The following is a 23,701-nucleotide window of genomic DNA, read 5'->3' as shown; positions in this document are numbered from 1 at the left end:
CAAAAGAACAACAATAAATCTGAATAACTTGTTGCTAGACATTTCAGTTTAAATGACCGCACTTTTTCAGACTTGGAAATATTTCCAGTAGATGTGTATCAGACACTAGATACAGGAGAGAACTTCTGGATATATAAGAACAAAAGAAGAGCCTGCTGGATTAGGCCAGTGCTCCATCTGGTCCAGCATCTTGTTCTCACAGTGGCCAACCACATGCCTTTGTGAAGCCCACAAGCAAGACCTGAGTGCAACAGTATTCTGCCTTCCTGTGGTTTCCAGGAACTGGTATTCAGAAGCATACTGCCTCCAACTATGGATGGAACAGTTTAGCACAGGGGTTGCCAACCATTTTGGGCCCAAGGGCACATTTGCAAACTGTAGACACTGTTTTGGGCAGCGCACACACAGCACAATCAAGCCCACACTACAACCTATTATTTTGGCTACAATATAATGCTTCTTTCAGCTCTAATTTCAGCAGGAGGGGACCCTGTTGATGCCCTCTGCTCTAGCACATATAGTCTAGTACTCTTTTATCTTATTAATTTAAAAACCTTTCTTGCCCTCTCATATCCCTTATATGGCTGTTTGTTACACTGCTGAGAATATAATCCATCCTCGTCATTCTTAGAACAATTCTATCTTGGCTCCAAACATCTGTTTTGAAATCCAACAACTCGTTATTGATGAAAGTAGAAGCCAAAACATCTAATGGGAAAATTTAAAGCTTAGCCTTACCTCTTTTTCTCCAGTCAGTTTTTACATATATAACTTCAGTGAAATAAAACAATTGCACCTAAGTCAAATATAGATAAAGAGGGGGAAAGGGCCACCTTGTCCCTTATATACTGGCCAGATCACTTGGATCACCTGCAGAAGCTCTCTTGAGACTATCCCACTGTTATCTCAAAAGCAGGACTACAGCTGGACGTCAAGAAGACTAAAGTAATGACAACAGAGGATTTATGTAACTTTAAAGTTGACAACGAGGACACTGAACTTGTCGAGGATTATCAATACCTTGGCACAGTCATTAACCCAAATGGAGACAATAGTCAAGAAATCAGAAGAAGGCTAGGACTGGGGAGGGCAGAACTAGAAAAGGTCCTCAAATGCAAAGATGTATCACTGAACACTAAAGTCAGGATCATTCAGACCATGGTATTCCCGTGAAAGTTGGACAGGGAAAAAAGCAGATGAGAAAAATCAATCATTTGAAATGTGGTGTTGGAGGAGAGCTTTGCGCACACCACATGGACTGCAAAAACCCCCAAATAATTGGATGTTAGAACAAATTAAACCAGAACTATCACTAGAAGCTAAAATGATGAAACTGAGGTTATCATACTTTGGACACATAATGAGAAGACATGATTCACTAGAAAAGACAATAATGCTGGAAAAACAGAAGGGAGTAGAAAAAGAGGAAGACCAAACAAGAGATGGATTGATTCCATAAAGGAAGCCACAGACCTGAACTTACAAGATCTGAACAGGGTGGTTCACGACAGATGCTGTTGGAGGTCACTGATTCATAGGGTCGCCATAAGTCGTGATTGACTTGAAGGCACATAACAACAACAACAAATGACACGCTGCCATTTTTTTTAATGAGTTGCCAGTTTAGAAATACTCATACAAATAAAATACATAAAAACAATAACCTCTCCTAAAGCTTGCAAGACTCTATCCTTATAGGAAATCATGCGTAGAGAACGGAGCAAAAAGTCCCTCCTGGCCCCAGCCTCAATGTTGGTTTGCTGTGGTGACCCCCATTGTCTATGCATTGATTGGGGAAGGTTGTCATTCTCTAGCAGAGCATCTACTTTGTATACAGAAGGTCCCAGATTCAATCCCAGCATCTCCAGGTTAGGACTGGGAATGTGTCCTGTATGAAACCCTGAGCTGCTGCCAATCAGTGTAGGCAATACTGAGCTAGATAGACTAGTGGTCTGACTCAGTATAAGGCATCGTCCAATGTTCTAATGGCAGAAGGCACAATTCTATTCTCCATACATTTTTGTCTATGTATAGAAGGCATTCTTTTTATTATTATAAGAATGGTTTATTGAGACTTTTCAGATCAAAGAAAAACATTCATTGCCACTCTGTGTGCAGAAGGCATTCTTGAATAGGGGTTTTCTTTGTCTTCTATTGAGTTTCTCTCTACGTTAACAGAATCTGCCCATGACGTTTTGAGCCTTTATGAGAGTTGCCAATGCATATGCTTCTAAAAGCTTTTTGTCAAGAACATAAGGACAGGAAATATAATGTTTTTAAAATAGAATCAGTTATTCTCAGGTGCCTATAATTTGTGCCAGGTGTCATATTTTGTGCTCCACAGGTGTGGAAAACATACACAAGTGCAGAAAAAGTGCTCTTAACATTTTCTACAATATAAATTTTTATACACACCGAGCATGTCAGTGGCATTGTAATTGTCCTTAGAGCTTTCCTGTGTGGGAAGAAATAGCTCTATCTTTTAGATTGCAAGAGACCTGCACTCAAAGATAAGTAGCTGACACAGTGTTTTTAAGATCACAGGCCCTGTTTTTTCTTCTTCTTTTTAAAAAATGGCCTGATTAAAGTGCAGGTACAGCTGAAGACTAAAAATTATGCTTTTGGACAAAACAATTTCCACATCTTGCCATTGCGTCAATTATGTTTCCTTTCCAGAACTTTGCATTAGCGCCAATGGGCACAATGAGTTCCCACGTGAATGGAAGGGCCATTTTACATGTGAATTGTTTAGACATTCTTATTCATTCATTGTGTTTGAGGCGAGGGGATTATTATGGGGTGGGGAACCCAAATATTGATGGACTTCAACCCCCACTAGCCCCAGCCAGCATGGCCAATGGTCAGGGATGACAGGAGAGAGAGTTCAACAGTTGGAAGGCACAGTTATCCCATTTCTGTTTTAGGATGTCTTCGTTTTCTTTTATTTAAAAATCCTTAGCTGTGCAATCATATGTATGCTTATTTGGGAGTAAGTTCCATTGTGTCTAGTGGAGCTATTCCCTAGATTGGTAAATTGTTTGTTTTTAAACTCCGAGCACCACAGTTTAGGAAGGGTTTTGACAAACTCGAACATGTCCAGAAAAGGGTGACAAAGACAGAAAGAACCTGCAGACCAGGTTCTATGAAGAAAGATTGAAGGAATGTTTAAGCCCTAGAGAACAGATAAAAGACAATTGGATAGCCATTTTTGAATATTTGAAGCTGTCACATAGATGATGGAGCACATTTGTTCTCTGTTGTTTCAGAGGGTCAAACCCAAAGCCAAGGGGTCAAATGACAAGAAAGGCGCTTTCAATGAAACATTTGGAAGTTCCTAACTGTACAGGCAGTTCAACCATGGAACAGACGTCCTAGGAAAGTGGTGGTCTCTCCTTTGTTAAAGGTTTTTAAGCAGAGGCCACTTATCAGGGATGCTGTAGCAGTGGATCTCCTGCATCAGCAGGGACTTGGACTAGATGACCTGTGAGATCATTTCTGACTCTGATTATATATTTGTAAAGTTCTTGAGGTGGTTCTTCAGCTATAGAGGCTCTAATACAGTCTTTCCCAACCTTTGGGTCTCCAAATGTTGCTAGACTATAGTTCCCATAATTCATGACTATTGGCCATGCTGGCTGGGGCTTGTGGGAGTTGTAGTCCACCAACATATGGGGACCAAAAGGTTAGGAAAGGCTGCTCTAGCAGAAGGACCCAAGCACCTTCCTCTCTGTACCTTCATGGTGACCAGGGATGGGTGAATCTGACAATTTCAGTTGCTCATTTTTCCAATGTTAAGTTCAGTTCTCTGCATCAGTTTGTAATTGTTTTAATGCCCGCATGCAAATTTGTCAGCATTTTTGTGCGAATTTCTCCTACTATAATATTTTATATGCAGTTTTGCTTAATAGACACATCTTTGTAAAGCAATTTTCTTTAATAATGCATTTTTATGTTATTTTCACTAATATATGCATTTATGTTACACTTTACCATAGTATATTCATTTTTGTATACTTTGCTTGGCTGGAGAACTGCAGGGCAACATTCGGATAAGTCTGAATTTCAAAGGACAGCTGTGTTTTCATCCGCACATTATTTCAGGAAATGTGAATTTGGAAGCCCTCTTTTAAATGTGAATGGTATCAAATTTCTCCCCCATCCCTAGTAGAAAGGAAACTGTATCAAATTTCTCCCCCATCCTGAGTACAAAGGATCAGAATTCATTCCTTTTCCAATGTTCATTGCTGATCGTATTTTAATTTGCAATAGGTATTATTGAGGAACCCGAGGGTGGTATTCAACTAAATAATTGTGCTACCACAATTCAACTTTCCACCGTCTCGTCCCCTCGCACACACCCCATGCCATCCCCAAATCTTCTCTGAAGGGTTGGTGGAACTCCCAGAACAGATGTAGGGGTTGCATAAGGGGAGGAGAGGGGGAGAACATTCCGTTTCACATGGAGAAACCCTTGCACTGATGGAATGATTTGCTTAGTGTTACATTGAGTACAACCCTGAAGATTCATGCATCAAAAGAGATCTCATCCCTGCTTCCATAGCATAATTCATTTATTGCATTTATGCACCATCCTTCTGCCAAGATACCCAAGGTGGTTTACCATTTTAAAATGCCAAAACAAACAAATGATAAAAAATGTAAAGTTGGTTGGGGGGGGGGCTGTTTGGCACAGTCCCTGATGTTGTCTCTGCCTGACTCCCCCACTCTCACCTTCCTTTCCACAGGGCAGTTGGCGTCTGTTGGCCCTCTGGCTCTACCCCTCCACATGCACCATTACTGGAAATTAGTGTTCTCCACCTCTTTTCCATTCATGGTAGCATTGTCTTCTCCTGCGTCATTTCCAACCAACCTAGTATAAATGGTAGAGAGGCAAGAAAGGCAGTGGAAAACAAACAGAACACATTTGTCTCTGGATATAGGGCAGTAAAGAAACGGTGGCTTGTCCTGAAAAAAATCTCCATTTTGGTTTACACATTTCCTTTTCTGAAGAGCATTAATTATCCAGCCAGCATCTTGCACTGCTAGACAGACAGGCATAGATAACCCCATCGACTTTCTTAGTGATAATCAATGTACAAGTTGCTTATACATCTGTGAGCCAGCTATTTAAATGCATGTGTTAGAACAGAGCTTCATAAGTATATATAGAGTGCCTGAGAATGGAAATACCTGTTCACTCTCTCTCTATTCTTTCACTCTACAGAAAGTAGACTGCAGATAGTCATCCAAAATTACTTTCAGTCTTACTAGGTTATCCTTCTCTTAAGTACTTTCTCATTTTAACATGGTGTTCATTCAATGTTTTTATTTTATGTTTATTGTATTTTAGAATCTTGTTGTATTAGGGAATGTTCTCTTGGCTGGGAGCAAGCTACAGATTGTCATCAAGGCACATACATTTTCCACATAGCAGTCCCAGATCCATTCCTTGGCATCTCTGGCATAAGGATCTTGGACATCAGGTCTGGAATGACCTCTCACTGAGACTTTAGAGAATTGTTGCCTCACCAGAGTAAAGACTATGAGCTAGATTTGTGAATGGTCTGACAATAAACGGCATCTACATGAAGCCTCACAATAAGCACCATTGCTAGATTCCTAGGGGATGCAATGAATGCACTACATCTTCAGTGCCGGCATGAGGTATTGGTTAGAATAGCCTATGTCAACCTGATACCATCCAGATGTTTCAGGCTACAACTCTTCTTATCCCTGACCACTGGCCATGATGGCTGGTGCTGATGGGAGTTATAGTCTAGCAACATCTGAAGGGCACCAGGTTAAGGCAGGCTAGAATGTTGGACTAGGATTGGAATCCCTCCGCCCCCCACAGTCCCATTGAAAATTGAATCTGTAGTGCCATGAGAAAAAGTACAGGCTTAAGAACATAACAGCCTGCTAGATCAGCCCAGTGGCCCATTTAGTCCAGCATCCTGTTCTCACAGTGGCCAACCAGATGCCCACAGGAAGCCTGCAAGCAGAACCTGAGTGCAAAGAACACTCTCTCCTGCGGTTACCAACAACTGATATTCAGAAGCATGCTGCCTCCAACTATGGAAGCAGAACATAGCAATCATGGCTAGTAGCCACTGATAGCCTTATCTTTCATGAATCTATCTAATCCTCTTTTAAAGCCACCCAAGCTGGTGGCCATCACTGCATCCTCTGGCAACAAATTCCATAGTTAACTATGCACTCCATGAAGAAACACTTTCTTTTGTCTGTGGTGAATCTTCCAGCATTGATCTTCATTGAATCTCCATGAGTTCTAGTGTTATGAGAGAAGGAAAAAACTTTATCTACTATCCCCATGCCATGCATACTTTTGTACGCTTCTATCACATTGCCTCTTACTCACCTTTTCTCTAAACTAAAAAGCCTCAATTGCTGCACCTTTTCCTCATAGTGAAGTCACTCCATCCCCTTGATCTTCTGGTTGCCCTTTTCTGAGCCTACTGTTGTAGAATTTATGACTGGGTTCTTTTTGGAGGAGACCCAATAATGAAGCCAAAGCCTGTTTTAAGGTTTTTTATTCAGCAAAGCGCTTTACTTGACTAAAATGGTGGGTGGATACACACATATATATACCCTACATTTGCCATAGCCATAGCAATGGTCTCATCCAATTATTCGATGCTACTGTGGTGCTTTGCCACCTGTACCAGCCACCCTCCTCTTTGCATTCCTGCGATATCAGTATCATTGGAACATGTTCAGTCTGCTACAGCAGTTCTATTCACTATTGTCTACATGACTCCCTTACTCAGAAGGAATGGCGGCCAGAATCCTCCTGACTTCCAACTTACCTTGATGGGAGGTGACCAGAACTGTACATAGCATGCCAAATGCGGCTGCACTATAAATTTATAGAACAGCATTATGACTGTGGCAGTTTTATTTTCAATACCTTTCCTAATGATCCCTAGCATGGAATTTGCCTTTTTCACAGCTGCCGCACACAGAGCCAACATCTTCATCAAACTATCCACTGTGACCCCAAGGTCTTGTTCCTGGTCAGTCACTGCCAGTTCAGACTCCATGAGCGTATATGTGAAATTAAAATCTTTTGCTCCAGTCTCCATAACTTTACACTAGTTTACATTGAACTGCATTTGCCATTTTACCAATCATTCACTCAGTTTGGAGAGGTCATTTTGGAGCTCTTTGCAATCCCCCTTTTGTTTTAACAACCCTAAACAATTCAGTATCATCAGCAAACCTGGCCACCTCAGTGCTCACTCCTAACTCTAGATTATTTATGAACAAGTTGAAGAGCACAGGTCTCAATACTGATCTTTGGGGGACTCCACTTTCTACATACCTCCACTGGGAGAACTGCCCATTTATTCCTATTGTTATGAGTATGGGGGTTGGAATGGATGATTCCTGTGGGTCCTCTTTCCAGCCTCTGATTTGGAATCCTGTGCCTTGGAATGAGGAACTCTCTGCTGGTCAAATGAGTCTTTTGTTAACCAAAGAGAGTGGCCAGGTAGGATAATGGGCCGATCAGTTGCCTAGCAACGGTGAATGGACCAGGAAGACCCTTTTGTCATTGAAACTCTTCAGGAGAGCATCCCCCCCACTCCTGGCAGCCAACAGAAATTGTGCTTGTAGTTTTTAGTTGTGTCTAGAGATTTGCTGGGAACTGGAAGGTAGGCAGGGAGAGACTGGCTCTCTGCACCATAGCATTTGGGGTGCCTCCTGCAACCCAGATGGAAGAGCTGGATATTGGACTGCTGATGCATTGAACTCCCTCCATCCTTGAGCTCAAGTTGGAATGTGTGTAGATAAATAAACCATATTTAATAAAGACACCGCAGTCTCCACTGACCTTGTTTCCCAAAGGAAACCAAACCATGGATGAGCGAAGGGACCCCGGAAATCTCACCGCTTGGAGATTGGGGGAGGCACGCAACACTGTTCTTTGGTTCCTGCTGCTAACCAATTCTACTTAACCAAGACCTCTCCGCTTGTTAAGCTTACTGGGGAGTCTTTGGTGAGGTACCTTGTCGAAAGCTTTTTGAAAGTACAAGTACACTATGCCCACTGGATCACCTCTATCTATATACTTGCTGGCACTCTCAAAGAATTTATTTATTTATTTTATTTATATCCCACCCTTTCTCCCAGTAGGAGCCCAGGGTGGCAAACAAAAGCACTAAAAACACTTTAAAACATCAGAAAAACAGACTTCATAATATATTAAAACACAAGAACCATTAAAAACATTAAAACAAAACATCTTTGTTGTTGTTATGTGCCTCCAAGTCGACTACGACTTATGGCGACCCTATGAATCAGTGACCTCCAAGAGCATCTGTCATGAACCACATTGTTCAGATCTTGTAAGTTCAGGTCTATGGCTTCCTTTATGGAATCAATCCATCTCTTGTTAATGGCCTTCCTCTTTTTCTACTCCCTTCTGTTTTTCCAGCATTATTGTCTTTTCTAGTGAATCATGTCTTCTCATTATGTGTCCAAAGTACAATAGCCTCAGTTTCATCATTTTAGCTTGTAGTGATAGTTCTGGTTTAATTTGTTCTAACACCCAATTATTTGTCTTTATCGTGGTCCATGGTATGCGCAAAGCTCTCCTCCAGAACCACATTACAAATAAGTTGATTTTTCTCTTATCTGCATTTTTCACTGTCCAACTTTCACATCCATACATAGAGATTGGGAATACCATGGTCTGAATGATCCTGACTTTAGTGTTCAGTGATACATCTTTGCATTTGAGGACCTTTTCTAGTTCTCTCATAGCTGCCCTCCCAGTCCTAGCCTTCTTCTGATTTCTTGACTATTGTCTCCATTTGAGTTAATGACTGTGCCAAGGTATTGATAATCTTGACAAGTTCAATGTCCTCGTTGTCAACTTTAAGTTACATAAATCTTCTGTTGTCATTACTTTAGTCTTTTTGACATTCAGCTGTAGTCCTTCTTTTGTGCTTTCCTTTTTAACGTTCATCAGCATTCATTTCAAATCATTACTGGTTTCTGCTAGTAGTATGGTATTGTCTGCCTATCTTAAATTATTGATATTTCTCCCTCCAATTTTCACACCTCCTTCATCTTGGTCCAATCCCGCTTTCCGTATGATATGTTCTGCGTACAGATTAAACAAATAGGGTGATAAAATACACCCCTGGCTCACACCCTTTCCAATTGGGAACCAATCAGTTTCTCCATATTCTGTCCTTATAGTAGCCTCTTGTCCAGAGTATAGGTTGCACTTCAGGACAATCAGATGCTCTGGCATCCCCATTTCTTTTAAAGCTTTCCATAGTTTTTCATGATGTACACAGTCAAAGGTTTTGGTGTAATCTATAAAGCACAGGGTGATTTTCTTCTGAAATTCCTTGCTCTATTCCATTATCCAACATATGTTTGCGTTATGATCTCTGGTACCTCTTCTCTTTCTAAATCCAGCTTGGACATCTGGCACTTCTCGCTCTGTATATGGTAAGGGCCTTTGTTGTAGAATCCTGAGCATTACTTTACTTACATGGGAAATTAAAATAGTTCGATAATTACAGCATTCCCTGGGATCCCCTTTCTTTGTTATTGGGATGTATATTGAACACTTCCAGTCTGTGGGCCATTGTTTAGTTTTCCATATTTCTTGACAAATTTTTGTCAAAATTTGGACAGATTCAGTCTCAGTATCTATTGGTATGCCATCTGTTCATGGTGATTTGTTTCTTCCAAGTATTTTAAGAGCAGCTTTCACCTCACATTCTAAAATTTCTGGTTCTTCATCATACAGTTCCTCCATGAATGAATATGTCATCCTGGCAATTCTTCAGTGTGTTGCTTCCATCTTCCTTTTATTTCATCTCTGTCAGTCAGTGTGTTCCCCTGTTGATTATTCAACATCCCTACTCTTGATTTAAATTTCCCTTTCATTTCTCTAATCTTTTGGAATAGGACTCTTGTTCTACCCTTTTTGTTGTCCTATTTCTATACAATAACTATTGTAATAGTTCTCTTTGTCCTTATGTATAGTCACTGCATTGTTGCATTTAGGGTTCCAACCGTGTTTCTAACTCCTTTTGCTTTTGCTTTCCTTCTCTAACCATTTTAAGAGTTTCTTCAGTCATCCATTGAGGTCTTTCTCTCTTTTTAACGAGAGGTATTGTCTTTTTGCATTCTTCCCTGATAATGACTTCACTTCATAGTTCTTCTGGTTCTCTGTCAACTAAGTTTAAAGCCTCAAATCTGTTCCTTATTTGATCTTCATATTCCTCTGGGATGTTATTTAAATTGTATTTTGGCATTATGATTGCTTTGTTGTTCTTCTTTAGCTTTACTCTGATTTTTGATACAACCAGTTCATGATCTGTACCGCAGTCTGCTCCTGGTCTTGTTTTCGCAGAAAGTATGGAGCTTCTCCATCTTCTGCTACCAATTATATAATCAATTTGATTCCTATATTGACCATTTGGTGATGTCTAAGTGTACATTCATCTTTTTGGTTGCTCAAAAAATGTGTTTGCAAGAAACAAATTATTGGCTTTGATGGAGAAAAAATGGATTTTTTCTATAATTCATACATACGTATATATATAATAAAATTAAGCAAAAGGCCATAGGCCTTGGGATCATAAGAAAAAAGCAAATTCAGCTTGAAGTTCACAGCTCATCAGAAGCGGGTAGCCCTGAGTGTATGTTTAACTTATGATTGATGATACATTGTTGATGAGCAAGCATGCATGCTTAGTAGGAAAAGCAACTTTCTGGGGAAGCTGGTTAAATTTCCATAGTAAAAATGAGGAGTATAGTTAAGATTTTGGAGAATTCATATATCCTTTTTGTTTATATGTTTGCTTAATATAAATATATAAAATTAAGAATATATACCCAGAGGATCATAATATCCTAGAAGCTTGGGAATGAAAATCACTTAACTGGCAAGGGTCACGTTCACATCACAGTGAGTGACTACCCTTAATGAGAATTCTGTCCCAAACAAAGTACGTACTTTGATTAAGACACACTTTGCTATTTGATCTTGGGAATGCGGATTATTACAGATTTCTGGTTTCGTATGGAAAAGCCTTCATAGCAGAATCAAAATAGAAGGGAGATAAAATTTTAGCTTGATACTGATTTTTATAATAGCATGATATGTATAATTTTATTCCATAAACGTAGTAAGTGTGTGGGCCACCTCCTTCATCCCTCTGTGTTTGATGGAGAGTGGCTGGCTCAGAGTTACCCCTTTTCCTTTACTGTGTTCCCTAATCATTCTTTATGTTGTGTGATTTTCAGCTATAATATGGTGATTTAAAATTAATATTTCTCTATAGCAAGGCAGTTACAAGGGGAATTTCACATAGAATTTCCAGTCACTTTAAGTGTACTGAACTTGGCCTTACATCATGGTATTATCAAAGAACATATTGTAATGTTCTAGAGATGTTTTTGACCAGCTTGACTGATCAGGAGCCATGATAGAATGGAATGTATGGTACATATTGGTTTCAAAACAGGTCAAGATCATCAGTAACAATGTATGACAGTAGAATAGGGGTAATATCAGTCAAGGGGACAGTCTACATCAATCTAAGAAGACATAACACAATGAGATGGGATGTATCTGTAAATCCATGAATTCATTAAAATAAAGCTATCTGGTTTGTTGGAAATATTTCAAGGGAGAACTGTTACGAAGAACTTAGGGGATTGGTTAATTACTGTCACATGCTGTAATTTTAAGGTATAAAAGATCTGTGCACACCATACCTCACTGCAGTCCTCTCCAGATTTTCTGGAGGACTGACCCGGCATATGCTTGTAGAAAATAAAAGCCTACCTTTTGCTCCAAGCCTGTGTCTTCCAATTTATTCAAGGACCCCCAGCAAAAGATCCCAAGGAGAAGAATTCTCCAACAGTTTCACGGAATTCAATAAGTCTTTCTCCTGCTTCATTTCTGTCACCTAAGCCCCATTTCCCCACAATTCCTAGTTCTTCTCTGTTCCCTACTTTTGCATTCAAGTCTCCCATGATTATCATCACATCTTGTTTTGATGTGTGATCAATTTCTTCCTGCACTTCTGTGTAAAATCTCTCCCATTCCTCTTCTTCTGAGTTTGCCGTTGGAGCATAGACTTGGATGATGGTTATGTTAATAGGTTTCCCGTTAAATCTCAGTGATATCACTTGCTCAGGCCTTGCGTTGTAGCTCCTAATTGCTTTTGCTGCATCACTTGTCACTATTAAAGCAACCCTATTTCTTCTTAATTTCTCATTTCCTGTATAAAATATTTTGTAGTTGCCTGATTGAAAATAGAATCATAGAATAGTAGAGTTGGAAGGGACCTGTAAGGCTATCAAGTCCAACCCCCTGCGCAATGCAGGAATCTAAATCAAAGCATTCCTAACAGATGGCTGTCCAGCTGCCTCTTGAATGCCTCCAGTGTCGGAGAGCCCACTACCTCTCTAGGTAATTGATTCCATTGCTATATAGCTCTAACAGTTAGGAAGTTTTTCCTGATGTCCAGTCAAAATCTGGCTTCCTGCAACTTGAGCCCATTATTCTGTGTCCTGCACTCTGGGACAATCAAGAAGAGATCCCGGCCCTCCTCTATGTGACAACCTTTCATGTACTTGAAGAGTGCTATCATATCTCCCCTGAGCCTTCTTTTCTCCAAGCTAAACATGCCCAGTTCTTTCAGTCTCTCTTCATAGGGCTTTGTTTCCAGTCCCCTGATCATCCTTGTTGCCCTCCTCTGAACCTGTTCCAGTTTGTCTGCATCCTTCTTGAAGTGCGGAGACCAGAACTGGATGCAGTATTCAAGATGAGGCCTAACCAGTGCTGAATAGAGGGAAACTTATACTTCATGCAATTTGGAAACTATACTTCTGTTAATGCAGCCTAATATAGCATTTCCCTTTTATGCAGCATCACACTGTTGGCTCAGGAATGTCCCATTCCAGTCCTTTTTAATTCACTCACGCCAAGTATTGTAATGTTGATACGTTCCATTTCTTGCTTGACAATTTCTAACTTTCCCTGGTTCATGCTTCTCACATTCCATGTTCCTATTGTGTACATTGTACAACTCTGGACACTCCTTTCACATCTGTGCGCATCAGCCTCTGGGCTTCCTTTCGGCTTTGACCCAGCTGCGTCATTAGTCACAGTGCTATCCGTACTTGTCCTTTGTTCTTCCCCAGTAGCTTGCTGACTGCCTTCTGACCTGGGGGTCTCATCTTCCAGCACTATCTTGTGTTGCATTTTGGATACTCTGTTCATAGGGTTTTCATGGTAAGAGGTATTCAGAGGTGGCTTGCCATTGCCTTCCTCTGAGTTTGGATGCATCTTAGTCTGGTATCTCAGCTTTGACCATTCCGCCTTGGGTGTCCCTGCTAGGAGTCTAGCCTCTTGGTCTAGACTCCTGACTGCATTGCTCTCAGCTCCTTCAACAAAAACATCTTTAAAAAACATTTTTAAAAGCTTTTAAAAAATTAAAAAAGATATTAAAAAACAATTCCAACACAGGTGCAGACTGGGATAAGGTTTCTATTTAAAAGGCTTTTTGAAAGAGGAAGGTCTTCTGTAGGCACCAAAAGGATAACAGAGATGGTGTCTGCCTAATATTTAAAGGGAGGGAATTTCAAAGGGAAGGCGCCACTACACTAAAGGTCCGTTTCCTATGTTGTGCAGAACAGACCTCATGATAAGATGGTATCTGCAGGAGGCCCTCACCTGCAGAGCACAGTGATCGACTGGGTATATAAGGTATGGCGGTCTTTTAGGTATCCTGGTCCCAAGCTGTATAGGGCTTTATACACCAAAACTAGAACCTTGAACTTAGCCCAGTAGCTAATAGGTAGCCAGTGCAATTCTTTCAATAGCAGAATGACATGTTGGTGATACCCTGCTCCAGTGAGCAGTCTTGCTGCACCACCTGCAGCTTCCGGACCAACCTCAAGGGGAGCTCCACATAGAGCACATTGCAGTAATCCAATCTGGAGGTTACCGGTGCATGGACAACAGATGTCAGGTTATCCCTGTCCAGAAATGACTGCAGCTGTCTTACCATCTGAAGCTGGTGAAAGGCACTCCTAGTGTGAAAGATGGATCCAGGAACAACCCCAGACTACAGACCTGCTCTTTCAGAGTTAGTACGACCCCATCCCAAGCAGGCAACTGACCAATTATCCGAACTCAGGAACCACCAATCTACAGCATCTGCATCTTGCTAGATTGAGAGTCAATTTACTGGCCCTCAACTAGCCCACCACAAGAATTTTAATAGTTTAGTGAGACAGGACTTACCCTTGGAAAAGCCATGCTAGCTCTGCTTCAGCAAGGCTTGTTCCGCTATATGCTTGGTTATTTTATCTTTAACTCTACCAGTTTCCCCGGGACAGATAACTGGCCTATAATTTCCGGGATCCCCCCACATCCCTTTTTAAAGATTGGTGCTACATGAGCTCATTTCACTGTGGGTACACCCACAACTTTCGTCCAGCATGTTACAGACAGTGCAATACACTGGAAAACGTTGAAGACCTAATAAGGGAAACCGGGCATGGCTTATAGAATCCAGGCCATCTGCATCCTAGTACAGTATAGGAACATCTAGGGTTTGTTAAGATGGCTGCTGGAGTTACTGCAGTTTGACATTTTGGGCCTATAGGTCTTCTTCATAAGAAACTGGCATCCAGAGACGATTGCTCAGGGGAACAGTACCTGCTTTGCCTGCAGAACATTCCAGGTTGAAATCCTAGCATACGCTGTTAAAGGTTCAGCAGCTGATATGAAAGATCTCTGCCTGAGATTTTAGGAAGCCACTGTTAGTCAGGGTCAATAACCCTGGGCTCATTGGACAAACAGTCTGACAGCTTCCTATGGCTGTCCTTTTTGAGGTCTCTTATTACAATATGACTCTCCATGTAGTGCACCTTCTGAAGTAAATGTTGCTTAAAAGCTGAAAAGGGAAGCTTTGGGCAACTACCACAATAGGCAGAAGCGGTCCACAGAAGCAGTGGGCCCCTTGCCATCCAAACTCCCCTCCCCCCAAAAGACCTCCCTTCCCCTTTTCTGATAATACTGCCCTTGCAGTTCAGCTATTGAAATCACCACTGGGAGTGTTGCACATCGATTCAGCAGCTCACGACAACGGGATGCAATAGTAGTGCTCCCAGCCATCTAAAGTACAGTACAGCTAAGATCGGGTCAGCGGTTCTCTCTGCTTGCAAGCTGTCATGGTGGCACAGAGGGTAAAGTGCTTAAGCGCTTACCACCAGCCTCCCCAGTCCCCTCTCTCCCAGTTCAAGACCAACAATTTCATCTAATTTAGGTAGGATCCTATTTCTCACCACACAAGTGGGACATGGAATTTTTTAACTACCTCCAGCATCCGTCTCTGAGTCTGGCTATTCCATTTAACCTCCATGCATTTGGTCAACAATTTTCTAAAACCATTTAAGAGAATAGCCATCAGGTTCCCCATCCCTGATTTATTTGGATTGCAGTTTATGCTAGGGATATAGCAGTCACAGGGTTAAGCCTGGTTAATATATTAGCTATTTTGTTTAAATCAGTAAACAAAATACATTCTATCCACCTCCAGATGGTCTACATGCTTTCCAAAACAAACCAAAAGAGATGCAAAAGGGCATGAGTCTTTCCAGTCATTAAACTGTGATCAAAATTATCCTAGCCATTCTACATTCAAGAAGCAAAGTAGGAGTACTATTATTAAACATACAGCAGGAATTAAAGTCAATTGGAGGAAAATTTACAAACATATGCTCACACTTTTAAGCCGAGGACAGCATAAACACATTCACTTACATGCAGGGCTCAAAATAAATTATAAATTCATATCCAGCTGTTGTTGGTGTTGATGGAAATGGGCTTTCTGAAATAAAAAAAGAAAAATGATAACCCAGCTAATTAAGAGTAGATTCACCTTCTGCTTCCTAAACCACTGTAGCACATATACCAAGGAAATGTACCAAATTCATGAAAACATTTATTTTGAAAACATGGAATAAATTATATTACCAGATCTAGTCTACAGATGGAGGAGCCAAGCCAGAAGAAGTTTTAATAGGAGCAGGAATAAACCTGATTGGCCACTTCAGTCACCTGATTCCTGCTGAGCTGGCACCTGAAATACAAACCTCAAGTAATTCCCAGTGGTAGCACCTGAAGCTTAGTTGGGGAGCAAAGCAGGCCTACACCCACCTTCTGTAGTACCTTACTAGTACAAAACTCCCTATGCAATTTCACCCAGGTGCTGACGTGAGGGTTTTGTAGTTGCAGTCAGGACATGAAGAGGCATTACAAGATAAAATGTGAGTAAAACAAGGGCCATGTTTATTTAGATAAAGCCAGTTAAGGGAATGCTTATGCAAAAATAATCTGAGGAGTGACTGTGCGGGACCTATCTCACAACCAACTGGGTGAGGTCACTGCACCATGTGAAAGGGGGTGGTCCAAGCCCACTCCCCTTCCACCAGCCCCAACCCCACAGGGTGGTTAGGGAGGCCTTCCTGATCCACTCCCTTCCAGGGCCTCACAGCTCTGAGTGGGGGTGACAACTTAGCCCCAAAGTAGTGATGGGCTCAGTTTCTGCAATAATTAGATTTGCTAATGGATTAATTATTATTTCTGATATTCTCTATCTTTGTGGAGAGAATTTTGAAGTAGCAATTCTCCCTGCCTGGTTTCTGATTCATTCTTTTTTTTCTGATTTGTTTTTTTAAAAAATTGCTTTAAAATCATTGATAGTATAAGTGATACTTTTATTGATCTGCTTTCTGTGTGAGCTCTTCAAATGCATATTCCCTTTCAATAATGTCAGTTAAGTGTTAATTGTAACTGACAGACAGAAAGCAGCAGGGGGGGATGAGGTGTTGATTATAAACAGCGGAGGGAAGACATGAACTTGATTATCTGCCTTAATCTGCTCTGTAATGTACTTAAAAAGGAATGTACACAGGTAATAATTACAGAGTTCAGAATAAAAATGGATACCAGTGGAGACTCATGAATAAATAGTAACTATAATATTGATAATTCTCTACAAAGCAAAAAAAAAGGAGATAGGAAAAGATATTGGAGGAAAAAGGAATTGGATTGTTAATGACCACCAGGTGGGCACACTTAAAAAGAGAACATAAAAAAGGAGAGGATTCCATCCCTACCGCAAAGGTGAGCCTTACCCTGCCAACAGACCTCACCAACCCAGAAGGCGTCTCAGGTCCTACCTTTCATCTTAATGTGTGCCGAAGGGTGTTCACCAAGCCCAACCCTGTGAAATTCCCACACATATCTGCACAATGTGACCAATTAGCCTAAGGACAGTATTAAACCAGTTGGCAAGGAGCCACCAAAATGCCAAATACAAATTAAACAAATTGGCCAAATTAAAACAAGCCAATCATTCAGACTGAAAGACCAGTACAAGGTAGGCAAAAAAACCTGTCCGCAAATGAAGGCTAACGAGCTAAAACTTCCTATTTGGCTCCACATGACAACCAGTAAAACTTGTACTGCCCTGAGGATGGGTGACTGCAAGGCTGGAAAGAGGCCAAGGAGGGGCAGAGCAGGGCTTAAATAGCTGCACCCTGCCCTGCCCTAGCACAGTGCTGTGTGTATGGCCATACAACAGGAACTTTAAAGTCACACCATGATGTTTCTGATACAGCTGAGTTTCTCTTCATTAGGGTGGTCATGGTTCTCCTCTGTTGTTTTCATCCTGAGGAGCAGATTAAGCTGAGAGATGGTGAGTAGCCCAGCTATTTCCATTTTTTTAAAAAAATAATTAAAATTATTTACATGCAGGCAAAGTTTATGAAGTAGATGCACGCAATACATTTAAAGCACATCCAACTTAAAGTGCATTACGTCCCCCAAAGAATCCTGGGAAGGTAGTTCCCCCTCACAGTTATAGGTCCCACCATCCTTAACAAACTACAGTTCCCGTGATTCTGTGGTGATTCATGTGCTTCAAATGTGCATCAAATGTGCTTTAAATGAATGCTATGGATCTGCCCTAGATATGCTGTGTATTCATTAATGAATTGAAAAGAACAATTTTAAAAGGTACTTCTTTAAACAGGGGAAGGGCTGGGGCTCAGTGGTAGGGCATATGCTTTGCATGCAAAGGTCAAAAATTCAATTTCTGGAAAAGACTGTTGCCTGGAATCCTGGAGAGCCAATGCTAGTCCATGTCATCAGTACTGAACTAGATGGCACCAACTGGCCTGAGTTGTTAAAATGTAGATTCCTTTGTTCCTAAAAGAGGAAAGAGACCCAAGGGGCACAGTAACTCAAAACGTATTTATATATTTTATTTACAACATATTTACTTTACTTTACTTTACGATATAGTAAAGTATTTAAAGTACATTAAGTAAAGTTTACTTTATTTTGTTTACTTTATTGTGAAAAACCTCAAAGCGGCTTACAGAAGGAATTAAAACAACAAAATTATTGGCAAAAACAGTTAAAGACAGGTATTTAAAAACATTCAAAATAATAAAATCAATAATGAGTTAAAAACAGATTAAAAACAATCGCTTCTACATGCCTGGGTAAGCTTGCCTAAACAAAAATGCTTTTAGCAGGTGTTGAAAAGAGTACTATGAAGGTGTCTGCCTCATGTCAATAGGCAGGGAGTTCCAAAGTGTATGTGCTGCCACACTAAAGGACTGATTTCTTACCAGAGCAGAACAAGTACTATGTGGCACTCGTAACATGGAAAGCACACCCTGAAATTGGCCGGATAGCAAATTGGCAACCAATGCAGATTTCAGAGCACAGGTATTATGTGCTGATCGGGTTTCACTCATGTCAGCAATTGTGCTGCAGCTTTCTGCACTAACTGCAACCCTCGGGTCAGGTTGTGCTGTATGGGGATTTCTATGACCTTGGCTGCCTGGCTGTCAGGAATTTTTTAGTTTTGATTTTTGGTTAGGAATCCTGACTAGATGTGGGACACTGAGTTTTCTGCCTTAGGAATCTTGTTGTGGTTGGTATGGTATTGCATTTAGGAAATCATCACTGTCTTTTCTTTTTTTATTTCTATTTGCATTTCATTTACCTTTAACTTCACTCCCTTACATCCATAGATGCAACAAGAGTCGTTCCATGCACTCAACCCCCCCCCAAACTCATTGATGATGCATCTTGTTGGTTGCATGATAGTTTGTTTCTTGCCCAATAGTGGTAAAAGAGAATTTACATACTGGGAAGTGTGGCTTCAATTGCTGTTGTTCCCAATCTACTGCCTGTGAAGGTAGACCAAACCATGTATGCTTTTTCTCTATCAATTATTACTCACTGGAATTGGGTTGGCTGTCAAAGTGAGTGTATAGCAGCTCACAGAGTAGGCAAGAAAGAGTAGAGAATCTTCTTAACTCTTTCTCATTTCTCAAATCTCTCTCTGCAGTGAAGGGTCAAGTCTGTAAAGAGTTTTGGAGCAGCCTTGTTAAAAGGCAGGGGCAGGGCATTCCAGGCAGGGGGTTGCCAACCCTACTTGGATATAGATATCTTGGCAGAGGATCCTTAGTCAAGCTTTACCAACAGCATAATCCAAACCATATCTACTCAGAAGTAAGCCCTGTTGAGTTCTGTGGGGCTTAGTCCCTTAGTTAAGTGTGTTTAGAATTGCAGCCTTCAGGGGTACCCATCTTTACACCTGAGTGCTTCTATCTAACAGCTCCATAACACTAGGCTCCTTTCTTCCTACAATGGCCTTCTGGTGATTGGCCTGGCCTGAGGGCACTTAGGCTAGATTAAATGTTCCCTACCCATGCTCTTTAAGCAGGTGAGAAGGAATGATTCAGTCACTTCAGCTAGACCTGTGAACACTATCTTTTAGCTCAGATTTCTATCTTAATTTCCAGTTAGAGAAATGTTTGTTTGAATTGTATGCTCCAAGCAACTGTGGTTGATGCGTAATGTATCATGCTTAATGACATCACTAGGGCCTGCCCCTGAAATCTCAGGGTTTGAGATGCTACAGACCTGGCAACCCTATATGCTTATGTTTTCATGATCTATTTTAAAATCTAAAACTGTGTTTTTAAAATATGCTTTCTGTCTTGAGCTTTCAATGCAAATAGGACAGACATTTAAATAAAGCATCAAAATGTAGGAGAGATTTTTACCGATATGGCCTTAAAGGAGTTTGATTGGGTTGTTTGCCTTCTGCAGTTTGTTCTATGTTGTTGTCCTTGCATACATTTAAATTATCATCATAAGTAGGTTTGCAATGGTCCATTTTTCCTTCTGTAAGAAGTAGCCATCCTGAGGATAAAAGATTAAGGTGCTTACTCTGTTTTGATGGCAGGCAAATGACAAAAGAAGGGAAGTACATAACACACCTATTGGCACACAAGTAAAATAAAAATATCGAAATGTGGAGTCAGATCACTACATTCTCTAGTCCTTGCTTCCTGATGGTACCTACAAAGCAGGAAAACATATTCTTCACTTGGCTTTGATTTGTGAAAGTTAAGAATGAATTACCAATGTGTTGTTGAAGGGCACAGAATTTTTCACATAATCCACTGCAGTAGAAATTTTAATAAATCAGCAGATCTCAAAAGTTTACCCAAAAGGAACAAAATTATAATTTACAATTTGACATACATGGTCACTTACATTTTTGGACTGAAATATGGTACTTACATAAAAAGATTTTTTTCCTGTCCAGTGTTGTTTACCACCTTATAAGCTACGTTCAGATTGTTTTTGTATTACAGCATATCCCATTGATATAGAATATGGCTTTTGTAACTTGTATGCTCTCTCCATTTATCATAAAGCCATTACTATTAAACCAAGCTCTTTTGGGATTCAACAGCAAAATAGAAGGGTATCAAAGACCAACTATATCTTTATATTTTGTGTTTTTTGGGGGGAATAAAAGAATCCATAATGCTGTCAACAGTATCACTTGCACAAACACTTCTGAAAAAGTCAGCAAAAGTTCCTTCATCTTGGGACAAAGGTACAAGACTTTGATTCACAAGGCTGATTTGTAAGCAATGTGATTGCCACCAATAAATGCTTCTGCATGATTCCCATAGAGCTATGTGAGTATCTGGACCAACTTCCTGCATGGGTTGGCTAGGGTGATGCCGAGTTTGGGTAGCAATCATGAGCAGACCAGCCTTCACCAGCTTGGTACCCTCCAGATGCTTTGGACTACATGGCTGGATGGGGCTGATGGGAGTTCTGGTCCACAACATCTGGAGGGCACTGGATTAACAAAGGCTGGATTAGCCAATGCAGAGAATCAATCCAGCTTTTTAAAAAACCACATGGAGCCCCCACCACATTAAAGTGATTTATAGTGGTAAATAGAGTAATACAGGTATGTTTGAATTGACAATTGTCTGTGCCAAAGCCCTTTATATCCTCCTTCAGAATAATAATGAATGCAAAAACAAGGCACCCATTGGAGTGTGCAAGATTTTTTTTGTCCAATTCATTTTCATTATTTATTTATTCATGATTAAACACAATTTATTTAACTATTAATACATCAAAATTACATATATTTTATTATTTGGTTTGTTTTTGTTATTCCCTTTTGTTGACCTTTCCCACTGCTTCCAGCATGGGATGCAGCTGCTTCATAGCTGTCTGTAACATCTGTGTTTTCCATCCAATTGGCATGAACTTTTCAGGCGTTATCCTAACCCCCTCTGAGCGATTAAACCTGCCAAAACCTTTATAAGTAGGGGAAAGGGACTCTATTTTCTAGGCAATTTAAAAAAGGGACATAGGCACACAACCTAATTACTATTTAAGCTGTATCACCATAGACCTTTGTCCTCTTAATCCACCCTCATACAGAACCAAGATATAGATTCCGCTAGGCAAATTGTGCTGGTGTCCTATTCTTCTTTGACCTCTTTAACTCATGGTGAGATTTTTCAGATGAAAAAGGCTTTCTCCCAGATGCCCCAGGTGATAATATTTACATTGAACACTCAAGGCATCTGAGAAGAAGTCTCCTTTTCTCCCTTCACAGGCTTACTGTTAGTGAATTAGATTAAGAAAATAGACTGAGGCACAGTTTAGCTAGCAAAATCTAGCTAAGGTTTTGTTTCTCTCTTGGGCTGCAGTAAGAAATTGTCTCTGATCTTGGTGAGGCATACTCTGGGACTCCATGGCTTCTTTCCCCCAAAGTTTAGGAGCATCACTAGGCCAGTGCACCTGTCCCTAGAGCCTCCCCCATTTATCTATTTGCTCTTTCCATTAGGGAAGTTGGAGAATTCCAACAGAAATGGGAATGGAAATTGCTGAGGTTCACTTACTCATTCCATGTCTGGAATGGGAATCAGTTCAGTGTTGTTGTTGGTGTTATTTTCAGTCTGCAAATGATACATAATTTATTACTCCCCCCTGCCAATTTGCATTCTGTTTCCTTTGCATTGAAATGGATGGAGTGAAATAATATAATGGCAACATAAGTTATTAGGGTTGCCAGGTCAGAAGCATCCCAAAGCCTGAGATTTTGGGGACGGGCCCGAGTGATGTCACGGGGCAGGCCCAAGTGACATCATTAAGCATGATACATTAAGCATCAACCACAGTTGCTTGGCGCATACAATTCATACAAAAACATTTATCTGATTGGAAATTAAGATAGAAATCTTAGCTAAAAGATGGAGACTGGGTAGGGAACATTTAATCTAGCCAATTCACTTCTGGCAAAAAGGGTTCAAGTGCCCTCAGGCCAGGCCAGTCACCAGAAGGCCATTGTAGGAAGAAAGGAGCCTAGTGTTGTGGAGATGTTAGATGGGAGCACTCAGGAGTAAAGATGGATGCCCCTGAAAGTGGCTATTCTAAACACACTTGCTAAGGGACTAAGCCCCATAGAACTCAATAGGACTTACTTCTCAGTAGATATGGTTGGTATTGTGTTGTTGGTAAAGCTTGACTAGGGATCCTCTGCCAAGATATCCATATCCAAGTAGGGTTGGCAACCCCCTGCCTGGAATGCCTTGCCCCTACCTTTTAACATCCAAATTTCTTTACAGATTTGACCCTTCACTTTAGAAAGAGGTCTGAGTAATGAGTAAGAAGATTCTCTACCCTTTTCTGTCTCCCCTGTGGGCTGCTATAAACACTTCATCAGCCAACCCAATTGCAGTGAATGGAATTGACAGAGAGAAAGCACACATGATTTGGTCTACCTTCATAGGCAGCAGCTTGGGAACAACAATTGCAGCCACACTTCCAAATATGTGACTTCTCTTTTACCACTATTGGGCAAGAAACAAACAAGGTGTATTATCAGTGGGTTTAAGAAAGTTGAGCGGAGCGCATGGAACCACTCTTGTTGCATCTATGGATGAAAGGGAGTGAAGATAAAGGTAAATGAAATGCAAATAGAAAAAGAAAAACAAAAGACAGTGATGATTTCTTAAATGCAATACCATACCAACCACAAGATTCCTACGAGTAAGGCGGAAAACTAAGCATCCCACAACCAGTCAGTATTCCTAACCAAAAACCAAAAATATGAAAAACAAAGAAATATTTTCATAAGCATGACTATCAAATATATTTATTATTTACACAACCTGTAAAGATATTTATAGTGCAATCCTATGTTTATTTATTCAGAAGCAAGTCCCTATGTATTCAGTGGGGCTTGCTCAAACAGGGACAGAATTGCAACCTCAAGTGATAAGC

The 23,701-nt window shown here is 40.6% G+C and overlaps 1 long non-coding RNA gene across 1 annotated transcript in view; it reads right to left on the bottom strand.

Annotated features, from left to right (window-relative positions):
• Nucleotides 1–15,821: 15,821 nt before the first annotated feature.
• The window catches only part of LOC133378136 (uncharacterized), a 58,440-nt gene continuing 50,560 nt past the window's right edge, over nucleotides 15,822–23,701 (bottom strand). Inside the window, exons 2-3 of the long non-coding RNA XR_009760872.1 lie at nucleotides 16,043–16,148; nucleotides 15,822–15,896 (exon numbers count right to left, since the gene is read on the bottom strand). This is a non-coding gene — a long non-coding RNA (uncharacterized LOC133378136). The remainder of the gene's footprint in view (nucleotides 15,897–16,042; nucleotides 16,149–23,701) is intronic.

Source organism: Rhineura floridana, chromosome 2, assembly GCF_030035675.1.
Source record: "Rhineura floridana isolate rRhiFlo1 chromosome 2, rRhiFlo1.hap2, whole genome shotgun sequence".
NCBI classification, from domain to species: domain Eukaryota; kingdom Metazoa; phylum Chordata; class Lepidosauria; order Squamata; family Rhineuridae; genus Rhineura; species Rhineura floridana.
Note: the sequence above shows the minus strand (reverse complement) of the source record. Positions and strands in the feature narration are given on the sequence as shown.